This window comes from Cupressus sempervirens, chromosome 10, assembly GCF_028749045.1.
Source record: "Cupressus sempervirens isolate cs-2001-9-10 chromosome 10, ASM2874904v1, whole genome shotgun sequence".
Classification (NCBI taxonomy): Eukaryota; Viridiplantae; Streptophyta; class Pinopsida; order Cupressales; family Cupressaceae; genus Cupressus; species Cupressus sempervirens.
The window spans coordinates 417,148,676-417,162,698 of NC_143127.1; the positions used below are offsets into that span (position 1 = coordinate 417,148,676).

Below are 14,023 nucleotides of genomic sequence, written 5' to 3' on the forward strand. Positions count from 1 at the left end.
TGTAGAATTGCTAACATATCAATGAATGCTCTTCTTTTTGAGGTCGTTTCCCAATGTTCATTTAGAGGAGAATTTAAGGAAAATGAACATTTTTAATTGTTGTTTAGCTACAGTTATCAAAATCTATCTTTGGTTGCTTCTTATAAAAGTAAGCTTCATTCAGCAATTGAATTAATGCAGACTTGGAGAGCCCTTTGTAATATTTATATTGCATAGTTGTCATTGGATGATCTGCAAATCATCATAATTGTCTGTTGCTCTCATTGACCTATGTTGACATACCCATGGGCCAATATATCTTAGATAAGCAGTATTTAAAATAAATAAATTTCAAAACTTTCAAAATGAGAGTGTAGATAGCATTTTCAAGATAAGTTCATATTACTATTGTCAGTCTTATGATTATCCTACATAGGCTGGTCAATCACTCTGAAAACAAGTTGAGATATCTCTTAGGAGTCTTATATATATTTTTTGTTGGGTACTATCTACCAAATATTAGCCAATGCGTGGGAGGAGGGCAATGAATTTGTCCTTTACACTTGTCAATTGGTTGACCTAGACGTGGAACTGGTTGGTGGACCCATCAAAGAAAAAATAAAAAATTTCCAGAATGAATTGTAAGTGAGCCATTCAACTTAACTAGTTCTTTTGTGCTTCAGTTACCAACCCATGCATAAATAAAGGGCGATTCATCAGGTATTATCTATTCTACTTTGGTGATATGATATGATATGTTATATTCTTGCTTCTACCTCAGAGTATTCATAGCTTCCCATATGGCTAGGTGAAGAAGAAACAATAAGAAAATTGATAAATCATCAAAAGTTTGCTATTGACAAACCAAAATATACCAATCCACGTGTAAAGGAAAATGCATTGTTGCAAGCTCACTTTTCAAGGCATGTCATAGCTGGCAACCTAGCACTAGATCAGTGAGCTTCTTTCTGCTAACCAGCTTCTTCAAGCTATGGTGGATGTTATTTCTAGTAATGGTTGTTTCAATCTAGCTCTTGCAACAATGGAATTGAGCCAAATGGTTACACAAGGTCTTTGGGATTGTGATTCTATCCTGTTACAGCTTCCACATTTCCCCAAGGAACTTGCTAAGAAGTGCCATGAAAATCAAGGGAAAATCATTGAAACTATTTTTGATTTAGTTGAGATGGAGGATGATGAAAGGCATGAATTGTTATAGATGACAGATTCACAATTGTTAAACATTACTCATTTTTGTAATCGCTTCCCAAACATTGATCTGGCATATGACATAGTTGATAGTGATGATGTGAGGGCTAGAGAGAATGTAACAGTGCAGGTCATTCTAGAAAGGGATCTTGAAGGTAGACAGGAGTTGGGTCCAGTTGATGCACCAAGGTATCCCAAAGAAAAGGAAGAAGGATGGTGGCTAGTAATTGGGGATTTAAAAAGCAATAAGCTATTGGCCATTAAGAGGGTATCGCTCAAGAGGAAGACTAAAGTCAAGCTTGAGTTTACTACACCTTCAGAGCTTGGAGAGAAGACATATACACTATATTTCATGTGTGATTCATACATTGGTTATGATCAAGAGTACACTTTCACAGTCAATGTGAATGAAGCCGAGGATGAAGAAAATGCAAAGGAATGAATGTTACTTACCAACTACCATAGCTGTAAAAATTTTGTATGAAGTTGATATGGTCAATATATGATGATGGAGAAAGATTGTGTGGCAAAACTCTGCAACTCAAATATATGGGCTCATAGAATAAGCTTCATCTAGTAACTCGAATGCTTTTACCATGGGTTTCAGTGATACATGATTTCAGTTAAAAATTTGTTAATAAATAGCTCTTGTCATTGGTTTCACCAATCTATGATTTCAATACAAAAAATCATTACTAATGCTAATATTAAGATGAATTGCGGCATGCTTGCATTTAATGCAACCCATTAATTGGGAATCAAGAATTTAGCAAACTAGCTAAATGTACTTGTGGTTGTTGTGTTGAGCTTGTAATAACTTAAATAGTTAATACTATTTTCATAGCGTAGAAGTATCTGGAATCCCCCCTCAATGACTGAATTTTTCTCTTGTTCCTCTTTGTGAAAATTCTTGAACCTAGAAAGGACCTTGTCCAAATTTTTGAAGTCCCTTGTAGAAGGATAGACATTGAAAATTGAAAGAAAGCCTTTAAATTGTATTGGAAAATTCTCCTGATAATCATGATATGGGACAGATGGAATGAAAGAAACTTAGTTTTGGAATGAAAGAATAATAGTAATATCAAAACAATTTGATATTTAATTAGTTAGTTTAATTAATTTCATAGGCAAAATATATGAGGAACAAAGACATTGCATTAGTGTAGACTATAGTAAATGACTTGGACACTTAGATATTGGAAAATTTGTACTTCTTTCAAATTGAAACATCTAAGTCCCATTAAATTCTCAAGCATTAATGCAAGAGGTAAAGTAGAAAAAGATTAAGATACTTGAAGCTTGATAAGTAGGAGATATTTTACACAAGAAGTCAAATTGTGATCTTACTATTAGGATTTAGTTGTGTGTTTTTGAGGCAAACAAGCATATTATGATTTAGTAGGCAGGTTTATATTAGAATTACAATTTATAAAATATCTTAATAGCATATGTTTGTACTCCAAAGTTGAGTCCCAAACATCTTTGTTGGTATTTGTGCTTTTGAAGTTTTCTTTTGTGTTCATTTTGCACTGTATTAGTTGGTTTTCCAAATAAAAATTGATTCCCATAGTTAACTTTATTCTCACTTGAGAACTCACTAGTGTTATTCCAAGGAGTTTTAGGTAGGAATTGTAACAAAGAAAGCATGTGTTGAATCAATTCTATCAGTTTCTATGGAGTTTTATACTAATCTAAATTACAATGTTCATGAGAATCCAAAATGTTTGTAGTTTTTAAAACTGAATCTCTGTAAAATGTGCTCAAGAAAAGTACTTTCAAGGATGAAAGTGATGATGGTATAGATCTGGATGAACAGTTTGGTACTTCAAGCGCTGCACCAAAAGTGCCAGAAGAAAATGTCAGTGATGATGAGATTGTTGAATCAGACATTGAACTTGACAATGAAGGAGTTGTTGAATCATACAATGACCCCCCATAGAAAGTAGGACTTGGATTTATAATATTTTCTATTGAAAACTAAAATATGTATATCATAGTACATTCTGAGTCCAAGTTAGTAATGCTTTTGGAGCTTCTACATGATTGATGTTATTAACATCAACTCCTTAATTAACATATGTAGTTACTAATAGATGGGAGATCCATCTATTGAAGTAACTGAATAGCAACGAGATTCTACCCAAGTAGCCAAGGGCAAAGCAATGGAGGCAATGTCAAGTGGTATAAACTGTTTGCTAATAGAATCCCTACAGTGGCTGTCATATATTATTTATGGAAGGGTATCACATAGATTACCTTTTGCATTTGTTCTAATCTCAAAGTTTCTCAAGTGATTTGGAAGAGGCTATAAACCATCTTACAGAAGCCATTATGTGCAATCCCACATTTGTAATCCTCTATGCTAACCAAGGTGAAGGCATAGCTACTAATTTAACGATTCTTTAGTCTTCTATATTGGCATAATTCTTAGACTACATGAGAGATCATATGAGAACAAGTTACTAATATGAGATAGCATAATGATTTTGTAGCTAGTTACATAGCTTCCAGGCATTATCCATAATTGCATAATAATAGTAAAAATTAATAAGATTACTACATGTGAAATAATTGAATTGAAATACTATATCTACTTTTTGGTTCAAGAGGTCATTTGCTTCTCGTTGTTTCCCTTCCTCATTCAACATATAGTTTTATAAATAAATATTGTACATAAATAAATAAATATAGTTTTATAAATAAATATTTCAAAACTTGTCAGGCCCTTGTTGAGTTCTTTGGGACCCTTTCTATAGAGTGGGCATTGGAGTGCATGAAGGACCATGGAGGACCTGGAGTACTTGGTGAGTAACTATATTTTTTTAAAATTCTAATTACTATCTTTAATTGTCTCTAGTGGAAATTGTTTTCAATTCCTATTGTTGGGCCATTGAGGAGCCACCTACATTTATATTGTTTTATTTTTTCACTCCTCTAGGATAAATTTTCTTCTAAGTTACTGTCCACTTTTCTTGAAGCTTTTGGATAGCCTTTCTTTGTAAGACTTATTTTGTGATATTTAATTATCACTTTTATCTAAAATCATATTTATTTTAACCTAAATATAAATGTCTTTAGCACAAGATATTCTTGATGCGAGTTGAAAGTGAGCTTATGTTCTAGAGATTGATTTATTTGCACATTTTTTTGAGTTTTGTGTGTTGTGTAAGGGTTTAATAAGGGGATTTTAGTTTAGAACAATGTTGAGGTTTGTGGTCTTTCATCTTAGTAAATGTGTGTACTTCTACGGTTCATTTTTTTTAATCTTGCACTGTGGTTTATTCTAGAACTAGTTTTTTTATTCAATGCTTGTGGATATATATCAATTGGTCTCTATTTTCAACTAGCTAGTTATTCATGATTCAGAGTAGTTGCAACTTTTAGATACTAAAAGCCTTGAGTGTGAGATAAGAACCTTTCAGGTCTTGTGCTCAACCTATGAGACTCAAAATGATAGGTCAAGTTTATTTTCAATTATCTCTTTTATGGAAATCCCATTGACAATCTTCCAAAGTGTGCATAGTTATATATTCATAACTTCAGGTTGAGTAATATTTAGTTCTCAAGAACCATACTTTCTAATTTGAAGATAAGCTTATTCGTGTGTGTTGTTCTATTTTGTGTTGTTTCATTAAATATAACTTAGAATGCCAACAAGGTGCCAAGAAACCAACATTTCTTCTTATTTGCTTGATGAAAACCAACATCCTCATTTCTACTTACAACACCAAGATCAACATTAAGATTTCCTTTAACTTTTGCTCCAAATGGCTGCCAACATTCAGTTTCTTTGACTTTCAACATCATTGCAACAACTTCAAGGGCATCACAAAATTTCCATGGTTTCTTCATCATCTTCTCCATCATTATTTTGGAACTCTTCAACAAACAAATCCTATTCATTCTTCAGTATTCTGCAATGTTCCTTTGCTAAAAATACTTTCTGGCATACTGATGCCACTAATATCCTCTCATCTCCAATTCTCTTCCTAGGTACTATTCTTGGTCCATCTTTCAACATCCTAAAGGTTTCACTCCTGACCTTCTTCCATACATCTCCATACACATCTAAAAACATAACATTAGCAAACAATAAAATAAGCCCCAACATCTCCATTAGTGCCTTCTTCATAGACACTTTCCTATCTTCCTAATCTCTTTTCCAAGTGCTCTTTGTTGCACTCATTTTCCTACTCCTCTATTTTCTCTCCACATGTTCTCCTCAATGAGAACTTGTTTCACCACCCAAAAAAATACATGAACAAACTTTGTGCTCTCTGCCCAGATCTTTAGGGCTCTGATACCACTTGATGACAACAATCTTTTACTCCCTCATAATTAATTTTTTTTTTGTAATGACACACCCTAGGTGATAGGAGCTTCCATGTTCTAACTATTATAACAGAGCTTTATAATCTTTTTGAATAACCATTTAAGAACAACAATGAAATAGGGACATAGAGACAAAGATTATAGATTGATTGAAGTTTCAGGTCATGTCAAAAGTTGTCTAAATCGAATCATCATTGCTCAAACAATATATAATTGTTTATTACAAGTTTTTGTTATAGAGAATCAACATCTAGATGGAGTTTGGATCTATTTTTTATTTTTGAAGAAATATAGTTCTTATGGAATCTTTACATATGTTTAGCAAAGGCTAGGAAACCTTAAAGTAAGCTATAATTGGATTATATTGTAATTTTTGTTTGAGTCTCACCATTTATTCCTCAAAGATTCTACATCTTATATCTTAGGCTTTGTTTTACCAAATATACTCTTATGTCTGAATTACTCAATTACTATTTTTTCAAATTCATTTATAAGATTGAGAATTTAGTCTGAATTACTCAATATCTTCTTTAGGATGCATTTTTCATCCCCCCAAATCTCCATAAATTTTTTTGTAAGCTATTAATTATACTGTGCATGGTGACACTATTTGTACTGTGCATGGTGACACTCTTACTAATTTTTATCAACATATGATCAAGCATAAAAGAAGCTCCTAAAAGGACCAATCTAATCTGGATTACAACCTTTTATATCCCTTTTTTATTACTACACCAAATAATCTCGATATACCTATAGCCTTTTTCGTTATGTTCAAGAGGGTCAGAGAAGCTAAGGACCCTTTTCATTTTAGTCTAAAAAGTAAGTGTATTCTATTACAACAAGATGTATCTTTATTTTCCTATCATATCGATGTCCTCACTAGAATCCAATGAACTTTAGGAAGTTTATAGGTTAAAAAATTCCATGTCTCTGGCCCATCAAGAATCCAAGGGACTTTAGGAAGTTTATAGGTTAAAAAATTCCACATCTTTGGCCCATCAAGAATATTTGAGAAAGTTGTGGGCATTGACTTAAGAAAAAGGTTGCCCAAGCACAGTATGGTCATAGGACATAGCCAGTGTCCACCTGGAAATATAAATCAATTCTATCCTACCTAATATTTTTTCTAGCTAATATTCTACTTTACCTATTTTGTCTTTTGAATGTGGCATAATTGGATTTTGAAAAACTCTTATGACAACATACAATTGGCTAACATAAACATAAACTTCATCAACCTAGCATAAACAATAAATAACTATCAGACTTCCTGACAACCACTTAAAGAATCATTAACTAAGGCTGAAGTGGTTTATCTTCCAACATTGTAAAAATTCCCCCTATTCAAATTTCTTTTCCCTAAAGGAATTGTAGTGCTAGGTTCTCCAATATTTTGGGGCCTTCCTACATGGTATTGTACTATTGTCCAATGATAAAGCCTTTGACTGAATGAGATGTTTTTGTAGCTCCTTTGATCTCAATTCCTTCTTGTATCTATCTGGAATTAGAATAAAACCTCTATCATCTAGGGAATGCAAGGATCTTGATATTTTAAGACTTTTTGTCCCACTACATTCTGCAAACTTGAGACATGAAATGGTATTATGCACTAGCAACCTTAGTAGTATCTTAACCAAATATATAACCTATCTGCTAGATCCTTGTAAGACCCATGGTTAGTTGGTCCAAGTATCTCCCCTCCTATAATTTTGAGAAACTTTAGCTTATAAGGTTGTCATCTCAAGAAGATCTAATTTGTTACTTCTAATTCATGCTCATTTGAAAGCCAATTTGTTGGAAATTCAACTTGTCTTGGGCCAATTTGATATTTTTCTTAGTTTATATGATAAAGGAGAGTTATAACTATAGAATGTGTACTTGGTAATGTTCTAGGGTTGTATTGTAAACTGTATGATCATGAATCCTGCTAATCTGTAAAAGGGACAGTTAGTGCATGGCAAAAGGAATGACTATATAAAAATAGGGAAAAAAAAAACATGTAGTGAGATTTGAAATATTTATGAAAATATGGATAAGGTGTGTCTTTATACATTATAGGATCTTAAAATATAAGGATTAGGAGAATTCTAATGCCAAACTTGTATTTTGAGATTTCAAGTCAAAATGCCTCTATAATTAATGTCAAATTCTCCTAGACATCTATTCCCAAGATGTCCTAGGATGGAGCAGGTGAAGGAGAACCCAGGTATGTATCTCAAGACAATGTAGGATTATTTGTTTGTGGCAGTAGTTAGATTTTAGCAAAATGTGAATGCCATCTCCTTGCAAGAAAGATTATCAAGCAACAAAGATGTTGAGTGATGTTCTTTGCTAATGCATAGGGTCTACTTTGGGCTTTTTGAGTCTATTGTTTGAAGTAGAGACATCAAATTTGTTGGGAAATTTTGGTCCACAAGGATACAAGGCTCAAGAAGAGTGTTGCCTATCACACATAGATAAATGACCATGTACAGGTGATAAAAATGAACTCAGTGCAACTCATAACAGGATACAGGAATTAGCATCCTCAATCTTGGAGTGTGTCACTTCCCTAAATTTAACATTTCTATTATAAAGTAGGTCATTCTCAATAGATTAGTCACCTTTTGAAGCATATCTAGGTCATTTTCCTTCAACTCCACTTGACATAGCTTTTCAATAACAGGAAGAGAATGTAGGAGAAGATTTCTAAGGAGTTAGACATTAAAATTTGTTGAGAGGTCTAGACAAATTTAAGAAATTAAAATTTGTTGAGAGGTCTAAACAAATTTAACTCCAAGTAAACTACCAACTGTAAAAAACTCAAAATATGTACTACCAAAGAAATGATCAGCATACTACTTCTTTTGATATGATAAAATTTCAATAATGTGAGGATAAATTAGTCCCTGTCAGACTGAAGTTATAGTGAAAGTTCTTTTGGTTCAGTTCTATTTATTTTTTGCATAGAAGCTTTCCTATTTGGATTCTTTTGTCAAATTTGATTTTGACTGAAGTTTTTCTTATTTTATATATTGTATTTGCCAGCAAAGTATGTCTTTATGCTCCTCTGAACATTTGGCTTCAATTATTCACTAATACTATATGATTTATTAATGTTGTGAAATAGTTTATATGTTAGTGCCTTTTTAAGGTTATTATATCTACTTCAATCTCAAGCTACCATGAAGATGCCGATAAATTGTTTCAGTTGTTACTGCTTGGCAGTAATAGGTAACAAATGCTGAATTGTGTTGTAGGCTATGACTTATTCCTCTATAGAAGAAACACAAATTTGGAATATTTATTTGTCATTAATGTATAGTGGGAGTTGTTATGTTGAAGTATCACGCTAATTACTTTTTGCTTCTTAGTACAAGAGTTATTTGTTCTTTATTAAATATGTCAATTTTTGAAGATAAGACCTGAAAAATGTAGAGGAATTTCTATACTAATCAGATGGTTAGAATCATTCTCTTAATTTGTTTCAAATTCTTTGCTAGACATCTCTTTGAGTAATGTGCTTTGTAGTTTTAAAATAGCTAACAACAATGCATCCATAATCATGGGTGATATTATCTGAATTCAACTGTCCAGTTATTTCATTACAACGTGCTTTTTCTTTGCTTTACTGTTATCGAGCTGAAGCTAATAGTCTGTTCTCATTCCCCAAATAGACATGAAAGACACTAAATTTTTTATTTGGAAATTTTTGAATTCTTTCTCTACTTTGTGTTGTTGGGAATTAAGATTCAGATCTCAATATGAATGTTCTGATCAATTCTCGAATGATTTTGGATATAGAACATGTGTAGATACAATACATTCTTATCTTTTTGCACATCCAAAGTTAATGATAAAAAGTTGACTGGCTATATTGTTATATTTGTCCTCCTATGTACTTTTGGATTCCATTGACCTTTCTCTAAATACTACCAATTCTTTATGCATGAGTCTATTTTATTGGTGGGTAAAGGTGGATGTTTGCATCTTTTATTGAGAAAAATAAATGTAGTCTCAATAATATTGTTAAGATTTCTCCCTGTATTTTTATTGGCAGTTCCAGCACTGACCGATTATGGTACTCTTCTTCAAAGCATAAGGGATTTAAAATATGAGAAACCTATAAAAAATTCATGTATATGATTTTAAGCTCAGTTGTTGCACTAGCTACAGGTTTAAATTTTAGTTTGCATGAAACATATTAATTGTAATTGTCACATGTTGTAATAAAATAGTTTTTAATTTTGAATGATTTGTAAGAAATATTAAATGCTATCTAGGAATCACCTGAATTGAAGTTTAGAGCTGGCTAACATCTTATGTGAATTATTTTCCAGGGATGTTGAAGTTCCATCATCTAAGATTGTTATGTTTTAGAGACTGATCAAAGGTAGTATTTTATGATGGCTTTTAATGTTTCTTTTACATATGGTACCCATGTGGTGATACATAACATAATTAATTGTACTTGGCACAAATACAAATGTCAGTTTCACTGCCATTTCTGTGAACAATATATTTGTTGTGCTCACAATCAATGTCCCTTACTAATGTTTTTCATCCTAATTGTATAAACTTTTATAAATATTTTCTTGTGCACCATATTGAATTAAAGGATGCTTTTCTTTGAATAGGGTTGTTATGATTTTAGTAGATGTATAAACTATCAGTGTTGGAGCTCTATTTCTCATGATAGATTTTGAGTTTTTGATCACTTCATGTATAAATCTTTTAGGCTCTGAAGAAATTTCTAGATGGAGATGCCATATTAACGTTAGATCCAAAAATAAATAGAAACCCTGCTACAAGCTTGGTGATAGAGAAAGTGCTATTAAGGAGTGGCTAAAGGCTTGGCAGTGATTTGATTTTGATCAATCAGGTATGCTTCATGTGTCCAAACTTCATCTACTCAGAATTTAGCTCTTGTTTATGGCCTATTATTATTATGAGCTTTATAAGTTTATTTAGTTCAATTCTCTATTAAAAATTGCTATTACATTTTGGTTTTCTTTGTGTTATACATAATCCAAATTAAACCCATTTATTTCTTATTACAGGGTTGCATCAGCCTTATGCTTGAAAAAAGAAGAGGAAGCCTCATGTTATAAGAGTAGAACCATAAGAGCCATAGGAGAATGTCAAAGATATTCATGATGTGCCTATTAGCATCATGACTATCTTTGGCATTCTCCTATGGCTCGTAAGGGAGATCAGCTAGTGAAGATGCTCTATTAGCTTTTAATACACTTCATAGATGAGATTGCATTATATGAGATTCATTACTACACTCGGGAATGGGTTCATCTTCAATCTTCAGAAGATTGAAGATGATCCCATTCTGGAGTATAGTAATGAATCTCAAAGCTCCTTCAGCCTAAGCATATCATGTCCTTCAAATGATCTTTCTGAAGCTGCATCAACATTGTATCCTTTAGGTGTTTGATTCTTCATCTAGAATTCATTTATGATTCTGTATCAACATTTCTATACATTTTCTATTTATGATTTTCATTTGGAATCCATTTTTTTAGTTCGAAGGTGAATTTGGTAAAATTCTTTTTGAAATGAGTGAAAACTCTAAAATACTAGGATGTCCTTTGTAAGTTATTATTTTGATTATAGTTTTAGTTTTGTAACTTGATATTGTGAGTCACATGTGTGAAATTTTGAGTGAATGATGTTGAAAATTGTTCATTGGAAATATAGGCACAACCTTGATGGAATGGAATACTGAAGAAACTAAAAGAAGAGATCAAAGAATGAAAATGAAGAGATGAAGATGATGAGGTTAGCATACATTTTTTTCTTTTTAAATCCTAGTTGTATTAGAATGCCATGATAAAATAGATTAGAGAATATTAATACATCAAATAATTTGCTATCCTTTATGCTATAAATTAGTATGAAGTCTATTAATATGAATTGATCCATAGTTATACTTCAGAGAATGTTCATTGCAAAATAAGAGTTTTTAAACTTGATATTTTTAACATATACTTGATGTATGGATGCACCATTAAGGTCTCCATTATACATGCTTTAGAAAAACTTCAAATGCACCTACCCTACCTCTGCCTACAATGTCATACTCTAGATTCTAAATCCTCAAAAACCACAATGTTCTTTTTAAACAACCTAGCAAAAATCTCGAATCAACAATACTTTATACTTCCTTTGAACTATACCAAGTATGTGCACCTCATTTTTTACAAATTAGTAGCCAACGAATGAGGATAGAGTATGGGAAATGACATGGTGATAATTCTAAGGGAGACCTCAAGTAGGTGAAAGTAGGGAACTAAGCCTCAAAGGCGGCACAAATAGATCAAAGAGAACTGGATCCCTTACTTACCATTTATGACATGAAAAAGATAAAAGGGTGCAATAAAAGAAATGGTAGAGATGATGACAACCTCAACGCATCTATATGTTCTTTTATAGGCCCACACATTGAGGGTCTACTTTCCACCACTATTGAGACTCTTTATAGCCATTTTCCTCCTCCACCACATTTTCTTTGTTCCTTGCAACATCTCAAGGGAAGACCATCAACTTGAAAGTACTACTTGCAACAAAGAGAAGCACCATGCAGTTAGGACAGCAATGGGAAAACTTATGGTGCTACAACAATATAACCTTCAATATAGCAAGAAGTCCATAATGGGAAGGAATGCTATACACCTTAATATTTATCAACAAGGATTTTCAAACTCCAGTGGTTAAGGATTGAGTGGTTCATTGCTAGAGGAAATCATGAACAAATACACTACTTTTAGTTGATGATCACCAAAAATGTATGGTGAAGACAAGGCTGCAACATTTTATAAAAAGGATGCATAGATGGTAGGAACAAGATCCTTCTTACCTTTTATGTAGCTTCAAAGGATACATTAAGGTTCTTCAAGTCCTTAGATGTCTCACATGAAGTCAAAAATATTGAGACTTTGTAACAACCTGTTGGACAGAGTGATTCAATAGGTCAAGGTTGAGAATTTTGCCGAGTCTCACAAAACACCAACTGTAGTCATGGAGGGACTTATTCAATATAGGCATCACACTATTTTCTAAACTCATAGTGCAACACATTATCTGGATCTGATGCTTAAGGACATTGAGAAGATTAAATAGGGAAAAAATATGGTTAAAGATAGTAGAAAAATTAACAAACTTATCTATAGCCATACTTGGGTCCTTGAATCCTTAGTTTGATGGGAAAACATACAAATTAAAGATGTTTGTATGAGCAGAGATGGCCTAATTTATCACAAAATTGTTCAGTTTAAAATAGTTTTGTATTTTGAATGCTTTGGTGGGCCCTGTCAGCCATGGACTATCTTCATACAATGTACATGATTTGTCTCAATCATATAACTAATTATATATTCTTCACATTAGTTACTATCAGTGTTTTTCAGGCATTCTATAAAATACTTCACATGCCTTGCATATGATATGACATTTTACATGCATCCTGCACTCTCTCTCATTTGATTGATGATGGATTATGCAGAGTGATCTAAAACCATGATTCTAGAAAACACACAATCAAATCCAAAATGAACTTGCACTACAAATGGATTGTGAAAATTTAATATTAGTAAAATTGCATGCATGTCTACCAAGACAATCACATATTTGTCCTGGTAGACATGCATTCAAAATTAACAATATCAGAGTTCCAAAATCCATTTGTAGTGCAAGTTCATTTTGGATTTGATTGTATGTATTTTTTAGAATCATTGTTTTAGATCACTTTGCATAATCTATCATCAGCCAAATGAGAGAGTATAGGATGCATGCAAAATGTCATATCATAGGCAAGGTATGTGAACTATTTTATAGAATGCTTGAAAAAAATTTACACCTAGTTGCTGGTGGAAATTTCCACCTTCATTGGTCAAAATTTCCACCAACGCCTGGGTTTTTTCTACCTTTGTTGGTGGAAATTTCCACCAACACCTAAATTTTTTTCTACCTTTGTTGGTCAAAATTTCCACCTTTATTAGTCGAACTTTCCACCAATGCCTAAATTTTTTTCTACCTTTGTTGGTCAAAATTTCCACCAAAACCTAAATTTTTTCTACCTTTGTTGGTCGAAATTTTGACCTTCATTGGTCAAAATTTTGACCAATTCCTGATTGAACCTAGACAATGGCTTTGGAAGGTTTTTCACCAATCAGAGAGTTGGTCAAAATTTTGACCTTAAAAATATCGACCAATGGGTTGGTCATTTTTGGTCAAAATTTGGGTCAAAATTTTGACCAATAAAGGTTGAAAAATGAACCCAAATGTACTGGTGGTTTATAACTCTTAGAGAGTATCTTTAAGGTATCTTGTTCAAATAAAAACAAGATGTATGGTGTATGATTAATGAGAAGTAATAAACCAAAGTTTCTTTCTACAATTTGTATCATTTTCCATTGTTACACTTTGTTGGTAACATGTTTTTAATGAGATTGTCAAAGGAAGATTGTTTTGACACATAATTTTGAATGCTTTTGTGGAGGCCATATCTCAA

The 14,023-nt window shown here is 32.5% G+C and overlaps 1 pseudogene; it reads left to right on the top strand.

The window, feature by feature from the left end:
* Positions 1-1,198: 1,198 nt before the first annotated feature.
* Positions 1,199-1,630, top strand: LOC149534477 (DExH-box ATP-dependent RNA helicase DExH13 pseudogene; annotated as a pseudogene).
* Positions 1,631-14,023: the final 12,393 nt, after the last annotated feature.